Source organism: Zonotrichia albicollis, chromosome 1 (assembly GCF_047830755.1).
Source record: "Zonotrichia albicollis isolate bZonAlb1 chromosome 1, bZonAlb1.hap1, whole genome shotgun sequence".
NCBI classification, from domain to species: domain Eukaryota; kingdom Metazoa; phylum Chordata; class Aves; order Passeriformes; family Passerellidae; genus Zonotrichia; species Zonotrichia albicollis.
The window spans coordinates 12,295,112-12,307,946 of NC_133819.1; positions in this window are offsets into that span (position 1 = coordinate 12,295,112).

Sequence of the window (12,835 nt, forward strand, 5' to 3'; positions counted from 1 at the left end):
TTACTTTGTTTCCCCAGGTTTCTGCCAGCATGGGGATTTTGAATTCCATAATTTCACAACAGTATAATGGCACAGTAGAACAGAAAATTGTGGTATAATCTGCTGCCTCCTGACCACAAAGTTTAAGTTAAGCACAATTTTGCTTTCTCTTGCACATCACTTGCTTTATGATACAGAAAAGGAATTATGCAACTGCTGTGTAAGACTTCTGAGTAATTGCTTTATGGATGTGTGCTCCACCCAGTTAAAATCCAAGTTTGTTCTCACACCAGGTGTGGATGGGTCAAATGTGCACTGAGGCACAATCTCATTTGGTAAGAACGTGCAAGAGTCCATAAACTTTATGGGGCCACATAAATATATACAAGCTTTTCCTTGGAGTTTCCTGTTAAAAACCTTCTGCTGCTTTGGAAGGATTCTGCATTTAACAAAGGTGAATTCAGAGACAGAGCTTTTGCACCTACTAACTTTTGTCCTGCAAATTGTTCCAGATTCATTGCTAGAGCGATTAAGACTGGGAAAAATGCTTGTTGAAGAAAGATTTAGGCAGGAAATCTGAAAACACAAGATCAAATCCTTGATGGACCAAAGCTCATGTAGGGCATTTTCACCTCCTGGACCAGAGCCAATGCTACAGGAAATGTTACAAACTTTGAATAATGATCTCTGAGTGGCAAACACCAAATGCATTATTTTTTCCCCAATACATTTATTTTTGTCAGTTGTGACCAAATATATTTCGAAATCTATATGTGTATTTATTTACATATAAAATTTTGACCCATTTAACTTCCTTCTGTGGTCAATTTTCCAGTAAGAGCTCATAATCAGGGTGCATCTATAGTGAAATTCAAAATATAAAAAGGCCTTGAATTTTTGAACTCCAACAATTTGTGAAGTAGTTTTAATGAAGGACTGTTCTGGTTTTTAATTTAAGAACAAATACACACAGTTTGTGTTCAAATGGTGTACTTGCTTTGAATGTTTGAGGGATGGTATTTATAAAGGCTATTTTGAGCATTTCACTATTGTGAAATTCAGTTTACCAAAGCCTACAAACTTAAGTCCTCGCTGTCGTTAATGGAGAGAGATCAATATCTCCAGATGGTGACTCCAAACAACTTCGAAAAATGTTAGCATAGGATTATGTGGATATCTTCTACTGTGGCAAAGCTTTGTTTGTTTTTTAAATGGCATAAAGAATTCTCGTGAACAAGTTAAATGCAGGGGAAAAAAACCTAGTAATTTTATAGTTTTTTGTACAATGTAGGAAGACCCCAACCCTTTGCAGGATATTTTTGTGGGCAGATGAGCATTAGCTCTGTTGATGGCTTGAAATAAATGCAGTCCCCAAGGTAAGAGAACGTGCTCACCTCAGCAGAGCTGCATATTTGAGTATCTGGGATCCTCCAGCAGATCCAAGATTGAAACAAGGATTTGTGACAATCGCCCAGTGGATTATAACAGATTTTCATTACAGGAAGTATTCCATTTTGACAAGTTCTTCTTAGAACTTGGGCTTACTAACTTCCTCTTTTTGATTTCACAGTTTATTCCAGTGTGCGTGTTACCATAGACACAGTGGGTTGTTTCCATGGGAACACGTGGTGTGCCATAAACAAACAAACTACAGAGCTGGAACTTCAGTTCACAGTCATTATGCTATGCTACGCTTAGCTAAATGTAAATATGAATTAAAAAATGATCTGAAAAACATTTAGCATTTTTTATGATGTATTCAAGTTGTTATTTAAATACATATTTTAATGAAAATCTAGCAAAGCATAGCCATCAAGTCTTTACAGAAATAGGAGATAATAGTTTAAGAAGCTTAAAATCCCAGTTCTAACTCTTCTTTTTCTTGTATTGTGTAGCTTTACCTCTTGGTTGGTCTCAGATTTCACCTGTATGAAAAAAGAATAACAATATTTACTTGCTTCTGGAAGTCAGATTCAGTCTAGTTCAAAAATTATTTAAAGTAATTGCTGTTTATTATTATTAATATTGCTATTGTTGTTTTATTCTAATATTGAAACTAATTATTTGAATGACAAGACATAATCCAGAATATATTTCTCATAACAGAAGATCTGTGAATTGAAAAAATAACAGTCTCACCTGAAACCACCTGAAACCTTGGCCTAAAACCCACCTGAAACTTTGGCTTAAAAAACGAGTAATTTATGACCCTGAGTTTCTGAGATCCATAAAATATCAACCTCAACATTTTAAATTATTAAAATATTGAAAAATTGCAATAATAATTGCAAAAGAGAGCAACTTTTTTTTTTTTTTTTTGTGTCAGCTACTCAAGTGCAAACTGGACCTGATTCCTACACCAGTCCATTTAATGTAATTTAAAATTATTTATATCTTTGAATTTCAAAGTAGAAAAACCTATTTTTAAGGCCGTCTAAGTATTGGACTTATGTCCAATGGATTTATATGGACTTAGACTTACATGCACATAGGCTTAGAAAGTCAGGTTTATTTTCTGTGTCTGACTTGACATAGCATCCTAAAAAATAAGGTGCAAACCTTTGTGGTTACTGAGATTGCATAAATGTCACTCACGTGAGTAACATCTGAGAATTTACTTTTAAAGAGTGCCTTTACAGATTGGAAACAGAAGTAGGGTCACAAGAGCATTTATCTTTCAGTGCTAGTAAAAATATACAGATTAAACCCCATCTAGGTAAATAAAAAAAAAAGTGTTATTTTAGCTCTACTGACATCCATGAAGCCATCACCAGACAGTTGAGTGTGAAAAACTCATGTCATCTTGGAAGTCCAACATTGGGAACATCTGAGATCTCCTATCAACCAGCAGAAAAATCACCCTCCCCAGCAGATGCTCTCTGTTTGAATCAGACAGGAACTGCTGAGCAAGAATGTTGGGTTCTAGCAGGGGATGTGTAAAATTTACATATGTGAGCCAGTCTTGGCTATTGAGAGAATGACACATCTTTTCATTCAACTTCTCTATGATTTTGCTAGTGCAGCATCAGATGATTCTCTCTATTGCCATGGACAAAAGGATGGAGACCTGATATTCTCTCTGAGAGATGGGGGAAGGCAGGCTCAAGAACTTCAGTCCTGTCCATTTCCCTAAACCTGACAGAGATATTGCTCTGGTTTTGGGACAGGATATTAGCCAGAAGCTGTCTCCCAAGCAACCTCTAGAGACAGCTCTTCCAGAGAACGCTGCCCAAGACACTTCCCTTTTCCAGTGTGGTTCCCTTTCTAAAACTTCAGGCACCTGTTTCTCTCAGAGTTACTATGTGTGGCACAGCAATTTTGTTCACTGCTTAAGTGAAAGCTACAGAAGTGTGTGGCTACAGCTCATCAGAGGAGAGTGCATTTTCACCCCATTTCCTGGAGGTTGTGTTGTCACCTCCGGGTGATACAGCCAGAAGCCAAGTCAGCAATCCAGGAAATGCCACTTATAAAGATTGCTCAGTGGCAAACACACAAAAGCAGAGTCTCTTATGTCACTCCTTTACTTAGCTGACTCAATTGAATAAGTTTCTGATTTTTTTTTTCTGATTTGGTGTGGTATCTGTGGGGATAAAGATACTCAAAGCTATGGAGCAGAGCTGTGTCATGCATGTTGTACTGCTCTTGCCTGGAGAAAGGTAATCCTGGTGGCCACTGCAGCTTGTTTGGCAATTGCATCGAGCCTGTAGTGACTATAACTTATTATTCTGCTTTGTCCACACTAATGCTTTAGAAGTCTTAATATCTGGGGTGGCTGGGTGCCTGTTTTGCTTCTATTTTATTTGTGCATTGCAAGAAAGAAGAAGAGAAGAATAGGACAGTAGATTGATTCAACCCATGTTCCACTTTCAATTCCTGCACTGCTATGACATTTCAAACTTCTTTTGTCACAGCTGAGCCACATTTCCCAAAACAGTTGTATAACAATAGCTGGTGTCTGGATTTGAAATCACCTGTATACAATGTATTACATTACCCTAAACTTTGTTAAATATTAAAGAGTAAAATTTGTGTAGTTTTTGTTACTGGAAATTTCAGGGAAGTGAGTGCTGTGAAGCTAAAATGCTGAGAAAGCAGAAAGAAATCCCCAAAGTTCTCAAAGTTTACTTTAAATCTCATGAGTCAGTGTGAGGATTCTTGGCTTACCTGAGTACTGAGCAGTAAAGCAACCTTCAGGTTTTCCTTCTGTATTGCACCTCATAAGATAGCCTTGTAAAAAATGGAAGTGCTGCAAATGGATTTTCCTAATCCATTTAAAAGAAAAAAGAAAAGCCATATGCATTTGCATTAAAAGTCTAGAAGAAAATACAAAGGTTTATCTTTCTTTAAAAGCTCTGAAAATGCACTAGATAAATGTGTAACTCATACCATGGCTTGGTAGCACCATGATAGGCTTTATATTAGAATGCCATGAAGAGCAGCTCCCTTTGATGAGATCAGCCCCAGAGGACAGTAGCCCAGTCACAGATGGCTGAGGCAGGGGTCAGGTCTCAGCCCTCTCTCCTGCCAGCTACAGAAGGGAGCTGGGAGACAACAGTTAACCCTCAGCATCCCTGTCACATCTTACTCATAAAACATTAGGTACTCAAGTGACACATTTGGGTACCTCCCCACCTCACTCTTTCCTTTCTTCCCCACAGCTTGGCTCTGATTCCTCAGAACTGTGGTAAAATTGTCCCTTTCCACTGCCCAGGTGTATCTGACATAAAAAACGAGCTTCAAAAGAGATGTGGGACTTTCACCTGACACTTGCAGCCAACTGTGTCCCAAGCTCACAGGGGCATTATGAGCTCATTGCCAAGCCTAGAATGCCAAACCCTTTCCCATCATGTCCCAGCACAGGCTGGTGGAGGCCAGCTGGGTGTGACCCCACAGCCAGCGGGAGGGCAGGCACAGGGGATGGTGCCCTCGGGGGCATTGTGATCCCAGCCAGTGCTTGTCTCCCTGTTTGCCAGCTGGAATACGCAGGGGCTGAAGTCATAGCTTCAGAACAGGCACTGACATGATTTTACTGTCATGTACAATCCCCAAAGCAGTGTCAGTTGCCCCTAAAATGGATTTTACTGTTGTATTTTAATCAGTAAAAGGAACCTCAGTCAAGATGTTAGCTTTGAGATTGAAATAAAAAATTGAAGAGGTGATAGTGCTGAATAAAAGATGATATTAGCCATAAGGCATTTTAAAGAGATAAGAATACAAGGCTGGGATGTCAGGCTTTAGTGTATTCTGTATCTTGGGATCTTCTACTTATTTGGATAAAACACCTTTGTACAGCAGATGGAATCTGATGTAATCCTGTCATCTGACTGAATGTGCTTGTTTTCCTCTGCTGCTGAAAGCATGTGAATTGCCCCAGCCAGGATCTGGTTGTCCTAATCTGCATAGGGGGATCAAGGTTCCTTTGCTCAAGGATCCTGAATGTTTCTTGCATGACTCACACACTTCTAAGCAGCTAAGGGTAAAGACCTTCTAAAAGAGGGAGACTGCTTCTCTACAGAATAGCTGACTGGAAAAGTTTAACTGAAGGTGTCCAGGTGTTTTAAAAATACATATACACGGGAGGGAATAGTTCAGTGCTTTTGTCATGAGGAGCACTGGACTGGCAACTCATTCTTCAGTTTGGGCTGCTCTTTAGCATGAGAAAAACCCTTGTTTTAAGAGGAGGAGAGGACTAGAAAGAATTAGTGTACAGCTGTTTACGTGCACTTGGGCTTAGTCATTGTTTGTATTTCAGTGTGTGGAGTGATATCCAGCTCCTGCAGCTGAAGCACATTGGAGTTCTGACTTCAATGGGTGCTGGGTCAGACTGAGCAGGAGAGAAAACAGCAAATCAACATTAATTGAGGTCACCTATGCTTTTAAACAGCAGTGCAAATGGCAGGGCAAAACAAACATTGGAAACATGGCAGTAAAACAGCTCGAGGAAAGAGGAACTGTTCATTCAAGCTAATGCTGTAACTGCCAGACATAGTTTTCAAATAAACTGTCCCTCTTGAATCTGGCAGACAAGATCTTTTGGTTTCACAGGAAGGAGCAATTCTCATCGGAGCAGCTGTAGCCCAAGCTGCAGCAGTGAGGAGACAGCTTGACAAATCAGGCCCTTTTAAGGTTACTGCCATTAAATTAGTCACTTGAAAACACTAAATATCAGCTTGTAAGATGATCTTTTTAGTAGGGAAAGGCCTTTTAATTTTTATTAGAGCAATTAGTCCTTTTATAAGTCTCAAAATAAAATTAATCATTGTGGTAATACAGCATGAAATAGCTCCTCTAGTTTCAGTCAGGCACAGGATTTTCAAGGAGGTTTTTTTGTTGTTGTTCATTTGCTTTGAGGGGGTGGTGTCTTTTTCTTCTCCATTTGCAGCAATCTTTAGATGTAAGCATAGGTTTGGAGGCACAGGTCTCTGAAGGCAGTGCTGTGCTCAGAAGGGAAGCTTGCCAAAAAGGGAATTCCTTTGCTTCCCTCAATCACATCTTCTCCTTTCCTCTGAATACACAATAGTGCCCCAGTGCAGTCTCCCATAAGACAGTGAAATGACACATCTGTATAAAAAAAAAGAGGTGTTAGAAAGGTATAATTGTAACCCAGTCCCTCCACTGTCTCTTTTTCTCCTCCAAGACTAGTTCTGCTTGGATAAAGAACATCTTTTTCCTTCATTTGCATTTTTAATGTCTTGTTTACCTTTTCCAAGCCATCAGGGTACAGAGCAGTTTTTAAATACTTTCTCAACATATTTTTAACCATTTCAATATAAAATGTTTTTGTTTTGCTGTTACCTTTGCTTATTTTTAAATTAATCCCTCATTTGTGTGTTAAAAATTGCTTACTTTTATTAATGCACACAATCTCTTGTGCAGTACTCCTTGTGTAAGGACAAAGCATCAAAGTCATGCTACAAAATAAAAATTCTCTGATGTCTAAGGCATTGATTTTAGTTTACTCAACTGCAGAAGTTTAAGATGTTATTTAACCACAGCTCTTTGTTCTGTGTTTCTGCTTGACCTCAGTAAGTGGCAGTAATCCTCTTTCTCAGCCACAGCAGCAAGTTGGCATTCAGCTCAGCCTTCAGGTGGCTGTTAACTTAATAGCTGTACTTTTCCCCAAAATGGGTGGAACCCATTTCCCCAACTCTCCAGGGGGAATGGTGAATCTACAAAAGAATCCAGTGAAAGCTTCTGGGCCCAGGAAAAATAAACCAGTGCAGTGAAATTCTTCAGTATTCAGCTGTCAGAAGCCGTGGCCTCTGATCTCACAAATCCTGACATGTGTTCTAAGTACTCTACAAATGAGAAAATGAATGGGATTAATCAAATTCATACAAATAAATATGTGGATGTGCTTGTAGATGCATGACATGATAACGTCAGCAGTTCCATAATAATGGAATTATCCATACACTGCCAGAAGATCTCACTATTTGGGAGTTAAAATCATCTCTATTTTAAGGATTCTTTAAGAGCATATGAAACAACAAAACTGAAATAACAGTCAAAGATAAGGCATCATACTGTGAATATAGTAATGATATTTCCATTTCAATATTTAAATAATAACTTAAATATTGCAGCAACTTGAAATATTTATGCACATGCACTCACAACATTTAATAATTGCATCACTGAAGCATCAGTATGGGGTTAATTTTATTTTACTACAGAAATCTACAGCTCAGCTTGCTTTGTGATTAGTGCAGAGAAGAAGATATTGGAAAGGCTTTAGTGAATATACTGTCATAACAAAGTAGGAATTTGAGGTCTTCCCAGGCATCTTCAATGCAGTTATCCACATCTTGTCAAACAAGTCCTGCTGTTATTGGAGAGATGTCCTTTTCTGTATCTCTACCTTCAAGAAAACAGTAGATGCCTTCTAGTCTTTAGCAAATAAAATACTAATTAGATTTTTGTTAATGCTGATATATACTGCAGGGAAATATTGACTTTAACATTACTTTTCTGGTTTTCTGCCACATTTCAGCTTGAAAACATCCCATTTTTAGCTGATCGTTCCAGTTTTGCATTATAGAACTCTGAAGTCTTCCATTTTGATAAAGAGAAACAGCCTTTTGTTTTTCGTTTTGACATTTCCAAAACAGATGTTTGAATCTTCTTCCCTCACTTTATGTCTGTGGTACTTGGACTTATTGCATTGGTTTCTTGCTGGACACAAATTCCATATTCTGGCTTGCTTCAGTGCCAAAGGTGATCTCACAATCTCACAGTTTACTTCAGAAATCAGAGCAGTTGATAGGTCGCAGAATGGCCTTCCTAAAGGAGTCTAGGATGCTAAAACATTATTTTCAATATTTTTTTTCTGTTTGTACAGTAGAGCTTTATAAATTTACTTAAAAGCGTGTCTGATGTGATTACCTTCAAACCTTCAATAGCAGGGAATCTGGTGACTGATCAATCCATCTCTGTGTGCCAGGTTCCTGTGTGCCGTGTTCCTACATCCCTCAGTGGCAATGGCATCATGGATAAGCATGTGATGGGTTAAGGAGGTAACTGTATTTCAATAAGATCAAGAGGATTTGATATTTTTTATCACATACTCAGAAACTGTTCCAAAAACAAAAAAAAAAAAAAAAAAAAAAAAAAAAGAAAGAAGAACTATTAGAAAAATATGAACAAAGATTTTTTTTTTTTTTGGTATGCTGTTCACATGACCAAAGGAAGTGCTTGTCAGTATTTGCTGATCAGCAGGAAAATGACAGTCCTCTGTGCACTTCTCTCTGTCTTTGGGGAAGAAAAGGACTTTTGCTCTCCTTTCTTTAAACTGTCTGCTCAGTACAGGACAAGAGATTTCACTTCTTGTTTCCTAACACTGGTTGGATTGCATGGTTCAATTATGTGGCTTTGAGTTAACCATACAATTGATAATTGCAATTATAACTTTAAGAAATGGTAACTTTTGAACAAGCTGCATTTTATAAAGAAAAGCTGTGACTTTGCTGTTGTGGTAGAAGGGACACGTTTGGGCCATTTGCAAAATAACTTACATGTTACAATTCTGTGCCAGTTTGGTAATTCAGTGACAGCAGCTGTCCTCTGGTGGGAAAACATTGATCTGTTCTGTGATGATTCCATGATCTACTCAATCAGCAATGTAAAGTGAGAAATCGGCCCCCAGGTCCATGTCATGTCAGCTGCCTAATGCCATTGATTTACAAGCCCCTGATTCTCATTCCAATGAATATAGTTGCTCACATCAATATAATAGCTTCACATATTGGTGAAGATGCAGTGCTAAATAAATGCAATGTTTAAAAATCTTGGAAGAAGTTATTAAGATTTGTGGGAAGGAATCATGTTTGTGTGAGGCAAAGGCAGGAGTGTGTGGGGTATAAAGGGGTTGAAAGTCTGGAGCTACACTGTTTGTTCTTGTTACAATGTGTTGGATGTGTTCTAGTAATCAGTGTTGTCTCATGTGTGAAAACAACATTGTGATGCAGATTGTAGCTGTCAGATGACTCTCAATTATAAAATAGTCTTTGGAGACTGAGAAATGGAACCATGCAGTAAGTGACACAATTTATTAATCAAATTTATCATCTTATTCTGCTTTTCCTGAAACTGAGAAGTTACTTGTGAATTCACTGCACTCATTGCTCCTAATTACAATCACGTGAAGAAGCTGGCTTCTGGACACCAGCTGATGCTACTCGTGTTTTACTGAATCATAGAAGACACATGACCCTCCTTGTGCAAGCATCAGATCAGGGCATATGTGTTCTTGTGACTGAATGCAATTATCAAGCAGTTCTTCTGAGTTAGTTGACTTTCAGTGACTTTGCATCTCTCAAAAACCTCAAGTAAATTAAATCAAGAATTTGATTTGATTTTAAGGAAAAAAAATCTTTCTTCCTGGTATTAGAAGGGGTTAATTTCCTCCATTAATTGTACCTGAACTCCTGTAAATTCAAGGCAAGGCTCTGAAATGGAATGGCTCAGTGAGATTAACTGATGTATAGTAATTAGACATGATTTTTAAGAAATTGAGCAGATCATTCAGGAAGTCAGCAAATTCTAGGTACTTAATATTTTTGCTTACTATTGGAGAAAATTAATGATCATGTGTTCAAACTTTACCAAATGCTCTTAAAGTATCAATTCGGACAATGGTATTACTCAGGTGGGAATTCTCTACGACACCTCACATTGGAGAGTTTAGAAATTTCTCCTCTTCCTGATTTTATGTAAAGAAATGCTTTCTGGTATAGATGAAAACACTTATTGACATGAGGAGATTAATTAAAAAAATTATCTATGTCTTTATTAATTTTTACTGAACAGTTAACTGAAAATTATTTTTCCTTTCCACCTGTGCAGTTAACTTAATCACACAGTTCAGTCTTCCTACAGTGGAGTAAGTCTTCCTACATGCATACTGGTTATTTTATTGGGATAAATCCATTCCCCACATACTCCAGAATAAGACCTCTTTGAGAGTCATGGGATAAGGCATCATCAGATGTATGGGCCTTGCTGACCACAGCTCATAGGCCAATAAATCCTCAGAGTTTCTGAGGACACTTTCATTTTATAATTTAGTAGAGAATCATATATTATGTGGAGAGAATTTTGCTACCCTTTAGTGAATATTTTGTAGGATATTTGCCAAGATTGTCATCTAGCATCTGAAGGTAGAGGAAACGCATTAATTTCAGAAGCATTACTCATGATCTCTGACAGTTCAAGGATGTTAAATTTAACCCCTCATTATCTTAAGCTAAAAATCTTTCAGCAGATAGTGGAAAAGCCAGAAGTTTTGTTTTCAGCTCTGAGAAATGAGTTTTTATGAAAGAGCAAATCAAACCAAAGCAAAACGCCAACCTTTTGTAAAATTTTACAGGAAAAAAACCCCAAAAAAATGCATCTGCCTTCTCTTTTGAAGAGATTTTTATTCTGCATGAAATTATATTTTGCAGTGGATCAGGGATTCCCACTTGTGGTTTGTCCTATTTCCCTCCATTATGATTGCTGTTTTGTTATGTCCAACACTGGGAAGTGAAGGTGACAAGAATTGTCTAATATCCTTGAAACTCAAACTATTTATTCCTGCAAATTTATGAAAAAAGATAAAAGGATGCTAATGACCAATTATTTTAGCTCATTTTGGTCTCCTGATATAATGTGTAAGACTAAATCATAGATAGTGAAAGTTCACAGTACTTCATTTAAAACATGTTAAATAGAACATAAACCTCACCCTAAATCCAACTTGCAAAAACCTATTAGAAATAATGCCATTTGATTAATTAGTTAAACTGGGGTCTGAAACAAGAAATGTGTTTATGCACCAAACACAACTCTCTAAATAGTCCCAGTGAATCCTAATGGAGGGGCTTAGGATCTGGGGGCAAAATAACTTGAAGCTCTGGTAGCAAAGTACTAACATTTTTGTTAATTTAAGATTTTAAATCTCTCTGTGATTTCCCTGTTTTTTGTTTGGTTTGTTTGTTTGTTTGTTTGTTTTTTCCCTAGAAATAGGACAGACAAGTAATATATCTATTGAGACCTAATCTTTTCAGCTCACACTTCAACACTGAATTTTATACCACAGTCCTGGACCATGAATTTTGGTGACTGAATTCAATGGCCAAAATCCATTTTTCTACTTTTTGGTAAAAAAAAAGACTGGCAATACAATACAGACATCATTACCTTTACTTCTACCATTAAATCAGACCCCTTACTGGAAGGTGCTAGCAAAAAAGTCAAGTTTTCATGGAAGTAGATGAGAGAAGAAATCTATTATAAAATGCAATGAAGTTACTGAGGACTCATCAGAGACAGATTTTTCTACGTTATTTCTAAGCATGAGTCTCTCTTTTGCATTTAAGAGGCATTTGCATTACAGGATGTGTCCACAAAATGATTTGGCACTTCAATTCATTATTTATCCTTCTAAAATGAGGCTGACCTAAAATCTCCATGCTGCAGAGTGTTGCTGTAGGAATGTTAATATTAATGCTGTTTTTTTTTTAACTCCCACACTGATGGGTTTAGGTAATAAGGCTATTTGCAAATTCTTAAAAACATTATGCTTTCTTTTATTGTCTGAATTTTTGGTCACAGCAGTCACTTTACATCATGCAGAATTAGATGTTTCTACCCGAGGTTTTATTTTGGCCTGTGTGTTGTTTTAGATATGGGACCATAGCTAAATTTTAGCACCACTAAAAAGAGTAGCTCCCCTCTAGAAGTGAACTGGTATCTTCAGAGAGAGGGAGCAAAAGAAGTGTAGACTCATTTTAAGCCCTCTGTTGTCAGCACATCTGAGAAGAGGCTCCAATTTCTGAATTCTGCTTATTCCTTATGATGAACTGTTGGTTTCATGAAAGAAAGCTTCTGTTGAATGTTGTGCATGCTCTTGAATTCTTGTGGATATCAGTAGAAATGAAGTGCAAGATATAATTATAACATATGCTTTCCTTACAGGAGCTGACAAAGTCAAATCAAAATAATGTTACCAGTTTTGTTTTGGATTAATTTTTCTCCTTGTTTAGTGAGTTAAATCAGTTCACTGAGTACTAGATTTGAATCAAAGGCAGAAACATCAGTTTCAGGTTGGTGGTAAGGGGAAAGGATTTGGACTGTCCCTTCTGATATTATCTAGCCATTCCATGATCTTCATTATGCAAGGATTTCAGAGCTTGTCCTTCGTTCATGAGTTAAGGGTTACCTACTGTGTCCTAAGGAAAGCGATTCAGTTAGAACATTTTTAAATGCTTATTGATATCCTTAGTAATCCATGTAAATATTTTTAAATGAATTTGTCTTTTCCTGACTACTCAGTAGCACTGGATTACTATGACTACAAGGTGGAAGTTACAGTCTC